This window comes from Protopterus annectens, chromosome 1.part1 (assembly GCF_019279795.1).
Source record: "Protopterus annectens isolate FY-2018-M chromosome 1.part1, PAN1.0, whole genome shotgun sequence".
NCBI lineage: Eukaryota > Metazoa > Chordata > Ceratodontiformes > Protopteridae > Protopterus > Protopterus annectens.
Window position 1 is genome coordinate 1,684,105,747 of NC_056726.1, and position 13,638 is coordinate 1,684,119,384.

The window sequence follows — 13,638 nt, forward strand, 5'->3', positions numbered from 1 at the left end:
GGAGGGTATTGGAGGTTAGCTTGCCAGCTAGGCTGAGATCTGGACCCTATAGCTATGCCAGTGGGGAGTCTTATTGGGGACCTGGAGAGCAAGGGAGCAGCCAGTCCCAGACTGACTGTGACCTCTGTGTGCACTTAAGGGAAATTGTACTTTACTGTGTGTATTTGCTATCCTTTCCTCTTACATGAGAAGCCCTCTCTGGTGTTAGTGGTGAGGATTGAGGCTCCTTGATTGCTGGGCCAGGGAGTGGCCGTCACATGTGGTTTGTAGTGGTGGGATCCAATTCACATTTGTGGTGACGGTGGATATCCACATCACATATTAATTAATTGGCAAATACTAATTGGCTTGTAGTGGTGTGGATAGAGTGAATCCTGTAGCTTATGTACAGTGATTTCTGAAGGTGTTGTGTACTCTAAAACAGCTATGCAGTGAATACTCAGAGTTCAGATCACAATTGTTTTTCTTTTGTTAGCTTAGTTAGTCAGGGTGAACAGGCAGCATGTCAGCAGAGTAGTACGGAAAGCTGTCATGGAGCCAGCTGGTGGAGATGTCTCAGCCTAGGGGACTAGTGCATGGAAACCTGACTAAGACAGACCTGATTGCAGCCTTGGTTACAGCTGCATCAGAAAACAGCATCCAGGAGGACAAGCAGACTGGCAGTAGAGATACAATATCCTCAGAGAATGGACAGATCAACCTTTCTGCAAAGGACAATCAGACTGGCAGTGGAGATACAGTATCCGTGGAGAATGGACAGCTTAACCTTTCTGCAGTGGACTTAAAAATCCAGCTGGAGCTAAAGAGAACTGAGTTGGAGGCCAGGCATTTGGAGATAGAGGCCGAGGATAAAGAGCGTCAGAGGAGGCATGAGAGGGAAATGCTGACTCTTCACCAAAGTCATGGAGGTAATGGGGAAGGGAGTAACTGGACCCCTGAAGCACAACATGTCAATAAATTTTTTCCGCAATTTAAAGAGGGGGATAATTTTGATAGTTTCATTCATATGTTTGAAAGGGTATGCAAACAGTATAGTGTTGACCAAAGGCTTTGGGTACAGTTCCTGACCCCCTTACTCCATAGGAAAGCTGTAAATGCATTGGCTAAATGTCTGACATTGCATATTTTGATTATACTGTTGTAAAAAGTCACTTGTTAAAATGTTTTAAGCTAACACCTGAAATGTATAGGAAAGAGTTTTGAGCATAGATGCAAGGCAGATGAAAATGTATGTAAATATGTTGCTGAACTGAGCACTTATTTTCATAGCTGGGTGTGTGGATGTCAGGTCACCAGTTTTGAAGGGCTGGCAGACATTTTGGTGAGGGAACAAGCCCTTAGCACTTTGCCTGAGGACATGAGGATCTGGTTAGCTGATAGACAATGTGCTACTTCAGATGAGTTGGGAAAGAAGGGAGACATATACCTGGCCAGCAGGGCAGCCCTGCACAGAAAGGGGACCTCCAGTACTGCTCATGCATCTAAAGAAACCCATGGTGGGCAGCATAGACTACCACAACAGAATCTGCCAGTAGCAGGGGAAGCCACTAGTCCAGGTACATGTCCAGGAGCTAGGGTTAAATGTTTTGAATGCAACCAGTGGGGTCATGTGGCAAACAGGTTTCCATGAAAGGAAGGTGGGGAAACAAAGTTAAGGGAGCCAGTAAGTGGGAAAGACAAAATGCCAATAGTAGGTTGTCTTGAGACAACAGGGGTACAGAACTACCATCCTGCAGATGTCCTGAGAGGGAAGGATTTGGATGAGGCAGTACCATGTACTTACGCAGTTACACACAGTGAAGCTAGGAGACAAGCATATGGGTCTGGTAGCCTGGGGGAAACCCAGACAGACTGCATAATTGCAGCCAGGACTGGTGAGGTGGTTACTTCAGGGAGTGAGCTACGCTGTAGCAGTGAGACTGAAGGTGAGCCACAGCTACTTGTGGGTACTGATGTTCCCTTGGACAGGGTAACTGCAAAGGTAGAGGTGAGTAGTAGTACCTAGGCTGACAGTGAGGCACCACTGTCAGAGGATGCCAGACTTCTTGTGGAAGGGGAGCTGGGAAGGGTCACAAGGAGAGAGTTGAGACAAGCTCAGCTCTCAGACCCTACACTGCAATGCCTGAGGCAGGTAGCTATGGAGGCACCTGATTCTCAAGGGAAGGGGGGAATCTGTATACTGGGACAAAGGGTTATAATACAGAGAGTGAACCCTTGAGGGAGGGCTAGAAGGTAAGAGAGTACAGCAGTTGGTAGTGCCTAGAGCCTACCATCTGGCGCTTCTAGCCATAGCCCATGATATTCCCTTTGCAGGTCATATGAGCATAAAACATACAAAGAGGTGTACTATGCAGAACTTCTATTGGCCTGGAATTTCCAGAGATGTAACAGGGTATTGCAGGACCTGTGAGCAGTGCCAAAAGGTAGGCAAAGCAGGAGATAAGGTGAGAGCTCCTTTGATGCCTTTGCCTGTGATTGATGAACCATTTCAGAGAGTAGCTATGAATATTGTGGGTCCTCTAAGTACCCCAAGTTCCACAGGGAAAAAGTATATGGTAGTGGTATTGGATTATGCTAAACGATACCCTGAGGCAGTGGCTCTGTCCTCCATTGAGGCAGAGAAGGTGGCAAATGCTTTGTTAGAGATTTTCAGCAGGGTAGGTTTCCCAAAAGAAATACAGACTGACTGAGGTGCCAATTTTATGTCAGACCTGCTGGCTTGTCTGTGGAAGTCCTTTCGGGTGAAGCACATGAAAACCACCCCCTACCATCCCCAGACTAATGGTCTGGTGGAGAGGTTAAACTCTACAATCAAGTCCATGATACGGGCATTTGCAAGTCAGTTTAACAGGGAGTTGGACAAATATTTTCCCCATCTGTTGTTTGCTTACAGAGAGGTTCCCCAGGAATCTGCAGGTTTTTCACCCTTTGAGTTGCTGTATAGGCATAGGGTGAAGGGACCTCTAGATTTAATGCAAGATGAGTGGGAAGGTGAGTGTGAATCTCACAAGGAGTCGGTTGTGGCATATGTCCTAAACCTCAGACAAGGCTCAGGAAACTCATGGGCTTGGCCCAACAGCAGAAAAAGGTGTGGTATGACAGGAATGCTTGAGCTAGAAAGTATGCTGTAGGGCAGCAGGTAATGGTTCTCATTCCTGTCAGACATGACAAGCTGCAAGCAGCTTGGGAGGGACCCTACCAGCTGATAAGAAAGGTAAGTGATGTTAACTACATAGTGGAACTGTTAGGCAGACAGCAGTGGCACAAATTGTACCATGTTAACATGATGAAACCTTACCATGATAAGGAGGCCCTTGTGCTGAGCATTTGCAGTGGATTGCAGGAGGAGTCTGAGGGAGATCTGGGGACTGATCTCAGTGAGGCTTGGGCTGACACCTCAGTGGAAGGGGTAGCAATATCCCAGCAGCTATCTCCTACCCAGGTTCGAGAAATCCAAGCAGTGTTGCAGAAAGTTGGGGACATGTTCACTGGGAAAACAGGGTGCACCCACCTGGTGCAGCACCAGGTGGATACAGGACCCCAAAGGTCTATCAGGCAGGTCCCTTATAGGGTGCCTGAGAGAGTCAGACAGACTCTGAGGGAGGAGGTACAGGAGATGTTGGAACTAGGGGTGATTCAGGAGTCCAACAGTCCCTGGGCTTCCCCAGTGGTGCTAGTGCCAAAGAAGGATGGCAGCACCAGGTTCTGTGTGGACTACAGGAAATTAAATAGTCACACAGAGTCGGATGCTTACCCCATACCTAGGACAGATGAGGTCCTAGAGCAGCTGGCTGGGGCTGAGTATCTTACAACCATTGATCTTACCAAGGGTTACTGGCAGGTGCCCTTGACTCCCAGTGCTGGAGAGAAGTCAGCCTTTGTGACTCTTTTGGCTTATATGAGTTCACAAAGATGCCCTTTAGGATGAAGAATGCCCCAGCGACTTTCCAGAGGCTGGTAGATAATATCCTAGCAGGAGGGTTTGCCCTTGCTTACCTAGATGATATTGCCAGCTACAGCCATTCCTGGCCAGAGCACCTTCAGCATGTCAGGGAGGTGCTGGGCAGACTACAGAGGGCAGGGTTGACCATTAAGCTGAGAAAATGTCAGTTGGGTATGGCAGAGGTCTCCTACATAGGACATAGAGTGGGGAGTGGTAAGATAAGGCCAGAACCTGTCAAAGTGGAAGCCACTCAGGCATGGCCTGCACCTGTTACTAAAAAGCAGGTGAGGGCATTTATAGAGACAGCAGGGTACTACAGAAAGTTTGTCCCCAGTTATAGTACCATAGCTGCTCCACTCACAGACCTGACAAGAAAGAACAGGCCAGATAAGGAAGTGTGGACCCCAGCATGTGAGCAGGCATTCCAGAAGCTTAAGGAAGCTTTGGGATGACCCCCTGTGTTAGCCAGTCCAGATTACTGCAAAAAAATTGTTGTACAAGTGGATGCTTCAAACCATGGGGTGGGGGCTGTACTTAGCCAGATTTCTTCAGAGGGAGAAGAGCACCCAGTGGTTTATCTCAGTTGTAGGCTCCAACCCAGGGAAGAATGCTATGCAGCTGTAGAAAAGAAATGTCTAGTCATAGTGTGGGCACTGCAGAAACTTCAGCCTTATCTGTATGGAATAAAATCCACTGTAATGACAGATCACAACCCCCTAGTATGGTTAAACAGAGCCAGTCAGAAAAATGACAAGTTGCTAAGATGGAGCATATGATATGTCAGTGCAGCACTGCAGTGGGATTAGCAATGCCAATGCAGATGGGCTCTCAAGACAGGGAATGGGGTGAGGTACCCTCAGATAGCCCTAACCCTCTCAAGCGACGTTTATCAAGGGTCACTTGAAAAACTAGCTTGAGTTCTCCGGGGGGGGGGGGGTGTGAAGACTGGTAGAGAAGGGTGAAGGCTGCCAGCCTAATCAAATAGAATTTAATATATAATTCTAGCATTTGTAAATATAAATATAAAATACAGGCTTGTTTCTTAAATGAAAGAAAACACTGTAAAATGTAAACTTCAAGATTGTAGCAACGTTGCCATCTGCTGTAAGGAAAACTAAGCCAAACAATTCAAATGTTCTTTGAAATTAAAATTATGTTTTGTATGTCCTTTGAAGTTAGAATTTGGAGTTGATGAGTCTGGAGTAAGCATCCTGCCTATTGTTTTAAGGCTAAAGTTAATGACCAAAATGTACATGTGGAATGTCCTTTATTGCTCTAAGTGTAAAAGAATATAAATGTAGTTTCTGTGACCTGGGAACCAGGAAAGTGTAAACAAATGATGTGATGTTTTATCAGAACTGTAGTTTCAATTTAAACAGTGAGAACTGGAAATTATTAAGCATTTTTCCCTTAATATTCAACTCAGTACTGCCTTGCTCTATGTAAGTAAGTTAATTTAGAATTATGTTTTCTTGTAGAAATAGCTAGGACTATAAAGATTAGACTAAGTGTTTTTTCTGTTATGTCAGAACTGTACTACGGAATTATTTTAAGTTTTTGTGTGATCTCTAAACTCTTGAGTAGTACTGTGGTGTAGTAGTATTGTCTTGTGTTTTTAGTATTTATTATTAAATATTTTAAAACCTTTCAACTGTGGCTGGTTTATGTAGAGATAATTAAGCTTTAGAGTACATTGCATATTTATAGAGTTTATTGTACAAGGCCACTCCAGGGCGGCCGTGGTGGTGCAGCGGTTAGCGTTGCCACCTGACAGCAAGAGGTTCTCCGGTTCGATTCTTAGCTGGGGTGCCTTCTGTGCGGAGTCTGCATGTCCTCCCTGTGGTTGCGTCAGTTTCCTCCGGGTGCTCCGGTTTCCTCCCACATCTGAAAGACATGCAGTAGGTGGATTGGATACTCTAAATTGGCCCTAGGTGTGAGTGTGTGCCTTCTGTGGAAGGTTCAGCGCTGGGCTGGCAACTCAACACTGTAAAACTCCACTGCCAATCATGAGCGGACAGATGATCCGCTGTGGCGACCCCTAACTGGGAAAAGCTGAAAGAAGAAGAAGAAGAAGATTGTACAAGGTCACTCTAATAAGCCTTGACTGATTAGTCGCATTACCAATTGGATAATAATATTGCACAGTAATAACTGGACACCCTTTTAAGGTCTCTCATTTAGGATTCCCCTATCTCCTTCTCTTTGCCTATATTCTGATATCAATCCCTGCTGGAAGGCAGTCTATAGCCTGCAGTCCAAATATCTTCTTGCCTCTTCCTATTCCTTTCCCTTTGTAATTCTCAATACATTGGTTCCTTTGCAAGCTTCATCCAATAAATTCTATGCTCCCTCTTGCCTATTCTCTGTACCCTTAATTGCAGACATCCCCTGATTTTCACATTTTTCTGCTTTATACAATTTTTCATAAACTTTCTGAAATATCTCTAATACCTCTACATGTTCTCTGGTTATTTTACTTGTTATAGGCTCCCTAAGTTTAGCAACAGCCCTTTCTACTTTCTGCTTCCTAAGTTGTTGTGGCAAAAGTTTCTGTGCTCTTAATAGCAGTCTTTCTAAAGGCATGGATATTATCCAGGTACTCCCTTATTTTCTCTTTAGCACTCTGTAGTTATGCCTCTTTTTGTTCTGTGAGATTTCCCTTATTCTGTACCACTTTAACCTTTTTCAGCATCTCTAAATAATTCTTGTTACTTCTTAATCATATCTCTTTTTTCTTTTATTTCTAGCCTATTTTTAAACTCCACTTTCATTTTACAATACTTATCAACTATAACTTCCAGATTTCTTTCTATCTTCCCTAACAACTCCAAATAATTTCTACTACTCATTCCTTAAAATTCCTCTTATTTAACAGGTAGGTGGGGAAGCACCAATTTCTCATCTTTACTTAATTACCCTTCATTTTTTTCTTAGTAACTGTTAGTGCATCATCCGATACAGTTACTGGAAGTATGTCAAGGTTCACAATTAAATGCACATGTTCCTGTGAAATGTAAATTCTGTCTAGTCTAACTCAGTAATTTTACCTTGAGCAATAATATGTAAACTTTCTTCAAGTTCCTACTACTGAATTCACATCTTCCTTATCAAATATTTTCATAAATTGTTTTCAGAAATGTACCCTCTTTTGTTATATTTTCCTTTCCAGGTCCCCAGATACATGCTCATTGCTGCAAATCAAATTCCAGTCTACAACTATAAGTAATATTCCCTGCTGAGAGATGACTACTTGTACTCTAAACCTCCATAACAGCAGATCTGAAGTGCTTATTCTGGATGTGCTGGCTATGTGGTTGTGTGTGAATTTTGTTTTAACAAAATTTGAATATTTGTTTTTTTCCTTTTGTGTGCCTTGTGGGTTTAAGCTGTGGACTGGGGGTTGACCGAAGATATTGTTTACAGTAGTTTATTCTATTTGTGGTTCGTATAGTTTGTTCTCTTGGCTTTTTGTGTGCTAGTTATCTTTATTGGAGGTTGCTTCTAACCGCTTTTCCAGGCGTGACTAGGGCTGTTTCCCCTAAGTCTTTGGGTATAAGCCTCCGAGTGAAGCCATATTGACACCAGCTGACCGCCCCTGGCCAGTCTCCCTGTTCTGGCGGCGGTCTCCATTCTGGCTGTCTCATTTGTAACGAAGCTGTTCCCCAGATCAGGACCAGAAGCGGCGTCCAGCGAGAGAGGAAGCAACTGCCCTGCCGCCGAGCGAGGCTTCCTGCCGGGGAGCGGCCTGGGCTTCGGAACCTGCCCCCATCTGCGGCCCTCCCCTCCTCCGAGTTCGGTTGGCCACCCTCCTGAGCTCGCGGCCGTCACTGCCGCGTGCGATCCAGGCCACCGCCCCGCCAGGAGAGAGACGCCCTCCCCTCTTCGGATGCGGGCGGGCCCCCTGAGCTATTGGGTCTCCTGCCTGCTGCTTCGGGACCGGAGCTTCAGGAGAGGAGAGGGGATCGCGAGGGCGATGGAGGTTATTGCCGCTTCCGGGGACCTCCTGCCCTTTTTCCCATCGCTCTGCTCGCTGATCTTTTCAGCTTCGATGCGGGTCACCCAGCTCGCCCCCCGTCCGATGGTGTTTGCTTCGAGGACCGGATGGATCGGACTTGGTGGCCTAGCCGAGATCCGCGCCGCCTGCCCGGAGCGATCCGGCCCGGCCCCGGTTTTGGGGGCTCTCTCCGGATCCTCCCTGGGTACTGGGGTGGGACAGCTCCCTCCGGCCGCTGCCGGTGGCCCGCTTCTCCCACCGAGCTGGGTGCACTGGATTATGTTGCGACGCCCGCTGTGTCTCTTCGAGGTCTCTGTGGACCGAAACCGTCGCTACCGGCTCCAAATCTCGGCCGGCCGGGACCCTGCCGATTGTCCTGCCTCCCTCGAGGTCTCCCTGAGGCTTCTGCTCCTGGAGCCCTGGTGTGGAGGGTCTTCCGGACCATCCCACTTGTTTGCCTGTCTCTGCCAGATCGCACTGGGCCAGGCCTTGCTCCCCAGTCCCGGACTCGGCACTTGCTTCTTGTCTGGAGAGCTACAAGAGGCTCTCCTAGACTTCTCCCCCAGCCCCCCCCGCGCTCACCTGAAGGTTCTGTTGAAGAAATCCACATCTGAGACAGTCTGCTCCCCAGACATCACCTTGCTTGGAGTCCTTTCAGCTCTCACCGTCATCCTCGAGATCCTCTTCGAGACATCATGGAAATCATCCCTGGGAGGCCTTCTTACTGGGACCATCCCCACGAGGGTCCCATTCAAGGAGCCATGTTGAAGGTTCCTGACAAACTGCCGATCCCCCAGTGTCCCGGAGACCACATGGGACAAGAAGGGGAACCAATTGAACGGAAGAGCCAACCGAAAAAAGACCCCCTTGAGGCGACACAGTTGCCCGGTTTACACCTCCTCCCGGAAGGATTACAGTGATTGCGACCCACAAAGAGGGGAACTCTTGGGTTCGAGCTCTCAGTCCACCCACCGGGACGAGTTCCTCTGATGGACCGCGCCGATAGCGGCGCCTCAGTTCGCCACCTCCTCCTGTAGATGCTGTTGGCGCCCACATGTTATTTAGAGCCACTGAGCCCTCATTCCACCCATCTTTCTGAGCGCCCTTTTTCGGAGGCGGCTGCTCGGCATCGTTCTGCAATGGCCCCTCTAAGCGCGTCACGAATACTTTGCTGCGGCCACTGTAGCCATGGCGGGACAGTGGCCTTTACTGCGGGCCCAAAGGCCTGGCCCGTAACGTCAGGGACAGTCTGCCTTCCAAAGCGGCTCTCCCCTGCTCAAGGCAGGGCTAACGCCTGTGATGGTTCATGCTCTGTTTGGCACGCTTGGGCGCCGGGGATAGCTGACCCAGAGCGAGAGACTTCGGAGGATTGTCTGACGCTAAGACTTCTGAGTGCTTCGCACCCTATGGGCTTCTGCAAAAGGGTCAGAAGAAGATGTCCTGAAGTCGCAGAGGAGGCCAGCCTGCCCGCTTTCCAGTCCGCAGAGGCCAGCCTGCACGGCAGAGGGACGTTCAAGAAAGAGGCAGAGGAGAAGCAGCCGGTTTCCCACCGAGCCTGAATTGCCAGCCGCCCCCGGTACCGAGGTCCCGAGGCACGAAGGCACTCTGCAGGGCCCCCTGGATCCCTAGGAGGGAACAGAGGCCGACGTTCTCCACGCACTATCAGCTGGTTCTCCAAATCATTTCCAGGGCCTCCCGTTTCAATCCTTCACTTCCTGGAGTGATTGACTCCCAGAAATTGGCCACCAGCCCAAAAAATAATCTAGAGCTCGTTCTGGCAATCTGCTTCAAAAGAGGGTTCCCCTCTCACATCCAGACAGTGAAGGACTATTCTCCCGTCCAGAAACACGCCATCTGGAAAAAGACGGGGGAACTAATCAGGTTCCTAGACCAACCCTGAATCCAGTCAGACCAGAAAAATCTGGGTTTCTGCTTGGTTCCGGGGAAGCCAGTAAAAAGAGAGGTCACTCCTTCCAATCTACCACCCCAAACCTCGCCAGACCATCATTATCCTCTCCGTAATTCCCCCAGTCACTTTCCTCCGCCCTCCACCATCCTGGGTCTCAAGGTCGCTTCCTCACCACATCCCACCACACAGGGTGTGGCCAGACCCAATCGCCTTCTGGGAGGCTTCAGCCACCAGCTTTCAGGGGGTGCCTTTGGTCTCACTACCGCCACCATCCAAGGCATCTACTCTCCACAGCACTTCTCTCCTCCGACTGGACTTTCTCACCTGATCTAACCTCATCACAATAAATACCGGCATCCAACCTGGTCCCTCTTCAGCCCTTCCTGGCTCAGTTAGATTTCTTAGAGGCCAAGGAGTTTCCCTCTAAGCTCTTAGAAGGGACAGAGCTCCAGCCTCCTGATTTCCCAGCTCCAGGGCATTCTCCATTCATGTTCTGTTCAGCGGGAGTTGGTCCTGAGCCTCACTGGTCCAGCAGAGTTCTTGTCCCCTCTTCCGCCAGGCAAGGCTTGCGATTCTCAGTGGACGCGGAGTTACCATCTCTTCTTCTCCCCTCCCATGCATCATCATATGCCTTATCAGCCTGGCAAACAGCCTGTCCTCTTGTGGTGGCTCCTGCATATGCATCCCGTCGCCATCGCCATTTTGTGAGCGCTGTGGCGACCAGTGACTCCCCGCCTCCCTGGGGTGGGGGCATATGTCGGGGATTTTGTTCCAAACTCGACATCACGCATACAGAGTCCCCCATATGTATCAATGTTGCGATGGGATGCTATGCCTAGTTGCTAGCATACAGAACACTTTCTTCCTAATTGGTCAACTCATGCATCTTGAGAGAGATGAGAGTTGTTTGTAACAGGACTCAAGGGGCAAGCTTTCTCACCTCCACCTCTTTGCGATGAGGCAATGAGTCTTTGGGTCAACGCATCTCCATCAACGCTCAAGCAAACGCATATCAGTCCGGTCGAGTCTAAGTCCTAGCGGACAAGTCGCCTCTCCACTTTCTTCTCACCACGCAACGAGTGGCTCTTCTATGTCAACAGTGAAGGATCCATATTCGCACGGCTCCCTTCTGAGCGGTTTTCCTCCCTCAACACTAAGTACGCTCTTTTTTCAGCTTGATACCTCTCATCCACCGCCTCTCCCTCAAGAGGTGTTCTTTTGTTTTAGATTCTTCTGTATGCCTATCCACCCTGCACCTCTGATGCTGCAAGTTCTTCTTGGCCAGAAAGTTCTCGGGTATCCACTTCACCCGGTCTGCTGTCTTGATTCTGTGATGCATTCTTCTCTGGTTCCCTTCCTCAAGGGGATCCTCCCCCTATTCCTCCTTTGATTCCTCTGTCTGGCCTCGACTGATATCTCGCTCCTTCCCAATTCCTTCCTCCCGAACCTGGCTTGGCTCCACCATCCATTCCTTCCAGTTCCACCACATGATGCCTGCAAGCTTTCTCTTTTTGGATATGTTTCTCCTGTGGCTGACCATCCACCATCCACTTCCAAAGGCGTAATTTCCCAAATTCTAACCTGCTTGGTTTGAGTATTTTGTTTAATCAATCCTCCTGGAAACCCAGTGAAAAGGCAGCATTTCTGGACCTCTTTATGTGTGTCTCTCTTCCACAGTCAAAGTTCAAGTTCAACTTTCTCAACTCTCACTAATTGTGCAGTCCTTAACTTAACTTATGTCAGCCAAATTGTGCAAAACAGCTTCCGTAATTCCACTCTCCTCTTCAGGCCCCTGTTAACTCCTTGTCCCTCCTGGGACTCCTTTCAGCTAGCTACTTACCTTGACCGCCCCCCCGTTACAGCAGTTCCACAGTGGGCAAATTCTTCCTGACAAAGACCTTTCTTTTAGTAGCCACACTCACCAGTTCAGTTTCTATCCTTCAAGACAGCCTACATCACCTCCCATCCTGGGTTTTTATCCGTACTGCTCCCCTAAAACCCAACCCTTCCTTCCTCCAATTAAACGCTGTCCTAAGCAACTCACCACAACCAACTTAAAGGAATTCCTTTCTTTCCTTCCTGAAACTTCAAAAGGTGATCAACTTTTTCATGTCAGCAGTCAAGTATGTAGGCAACTAAGATTCAATCTCACTATTTCACAGGGTCAATCCGTGGGTCCGACAATTTCGACCAGCTCATATTTTTTATTTTCCAAAGCTTGGCTTGTTTTTCGCTTTTTTCTTTGGATTTACTTTAAATTTTGCCTGGTGGAGGAGATCCAGGAAGGGCCAGGAAGCGGCAATGGTACCGTCAGCAGCCTTCGGGGCCCATTCTTCCTGGGCTCACCTTTCCAGCCTTCAAGCATGATTCCTCTGATCATATCAGCAGCAGCTCATCTCATACATTTATTTCTCACTATAAGTTGGATCTTGCATCCAGGGGTAGAGTATCCTTTTGGTCGCATCCTTCTGGAATATCCCATGACTCAGCCGCCCAAGATTCAGTGGCCTAGCTCTACTTACATGAGTTGACTAGACCAGATATATCCTATCCTATCTTTATTAGTTATGTACCACTATAACGCTCCATTCCATTGGTGTGTCATCATTTGTCTCATCCCATCCCTCCAGTCTCCCCCCCCCCAGTTCAGTGCATATTTTTGATACTTTTTTGAGGGTATTGTTGCTTTGGGTTCACCTGAGGGAGGGCATGAGGGGAGCATTATGGGTGAGGAGGGGAGGAGCTGAGAGCTGATCCATATAGCTGAAACTATGTCGTTCCGATCCATCGGATCCCCCATAACCCACAGGTTGCAGACAAATGAATACACCTACTCAGATGGAACGTTATGGTGAGTACATAACTTCTAATTTTACTTGGAATGTAACTATTTGCCAGTCGGCCCTTATCACCACAAATCTGTCATTATTCCTCCCCCCATCACTACTGGAGCTTGCCTAGCAATTAATATAAGTATTCCTCTTTTCCTTTGTTCCTGATATTCTGCTGAATATCCATACTGAAATCCTTTCTTTATCAAATTCACATGCTCATTTATTTCCAAATGTGTCTCCTGTCTCCTGCAGCATTGCTATTTGCACTCAACATTTCTTAATATAATTAAATATTCTTTCTTTTTAGTCTATACCTATGATATCATTCACATTCAAAATAATATGGAAAGTGTCACCATTATGATAACAAGTCATTATTCTCATCTATTAGCTATGATAGTTTTTTTTAATGTCTATTTCCAACCTTTGTGTTACATGCACCCACTAATGTTTAGTAGGTTAATCCTTTAGACATTTTCTTATCACCAACAATAGAACCTATGACACATTTTAGAAGGCTTTTTGTTTTAATGAAATCTCTCAAAGAAAAACACAAACACCCCCCCAGAACACATGTTAACTTAATGTAAACATACAGCACTATGTACATTTTCAAATAATGTAGTTTAACCCACCTAATAGGAACACTTGTCCCAAATGATGCCCCTACCTTTACTCCAAATATAGACTGATTAACTCAATTTCAACTCAAACCAAAACAAAATTAGGTGGAAAAATGCTCTCCAAAAAAAAAAAGCAAGTATCAATAATTCTCTAATATACTAAAATCCTTCTGGGAGGAGACATTCACCCTAATCCTGGCCCCATCTATCACAATGAACAACATGACAGTTCTCGTCCACACGCTACTAAAAGCCCAATCCAGGTAATCTAACTTTTGCTGGTATAAATGTAGAAGTATAACAAAATAAAATTGCTGACCTACATCCTGGATTAC

The 13,638-nt window shown here is 47.2% G+C and overlaps 1 protein-coding gene across 1 annotated transcript in view; it reads right to left on the reverse strand.

The window, feature by feature from the left end:
• UBXN11 (UBX domain protein 11) overlaps positions 1-13,638 on the reverse strand; it is a 1,449,120-nt gene that overhangs the window by 1,372,559 nt on the left and 62,923 nt on the right. The window lies entirely within an intron of this gene.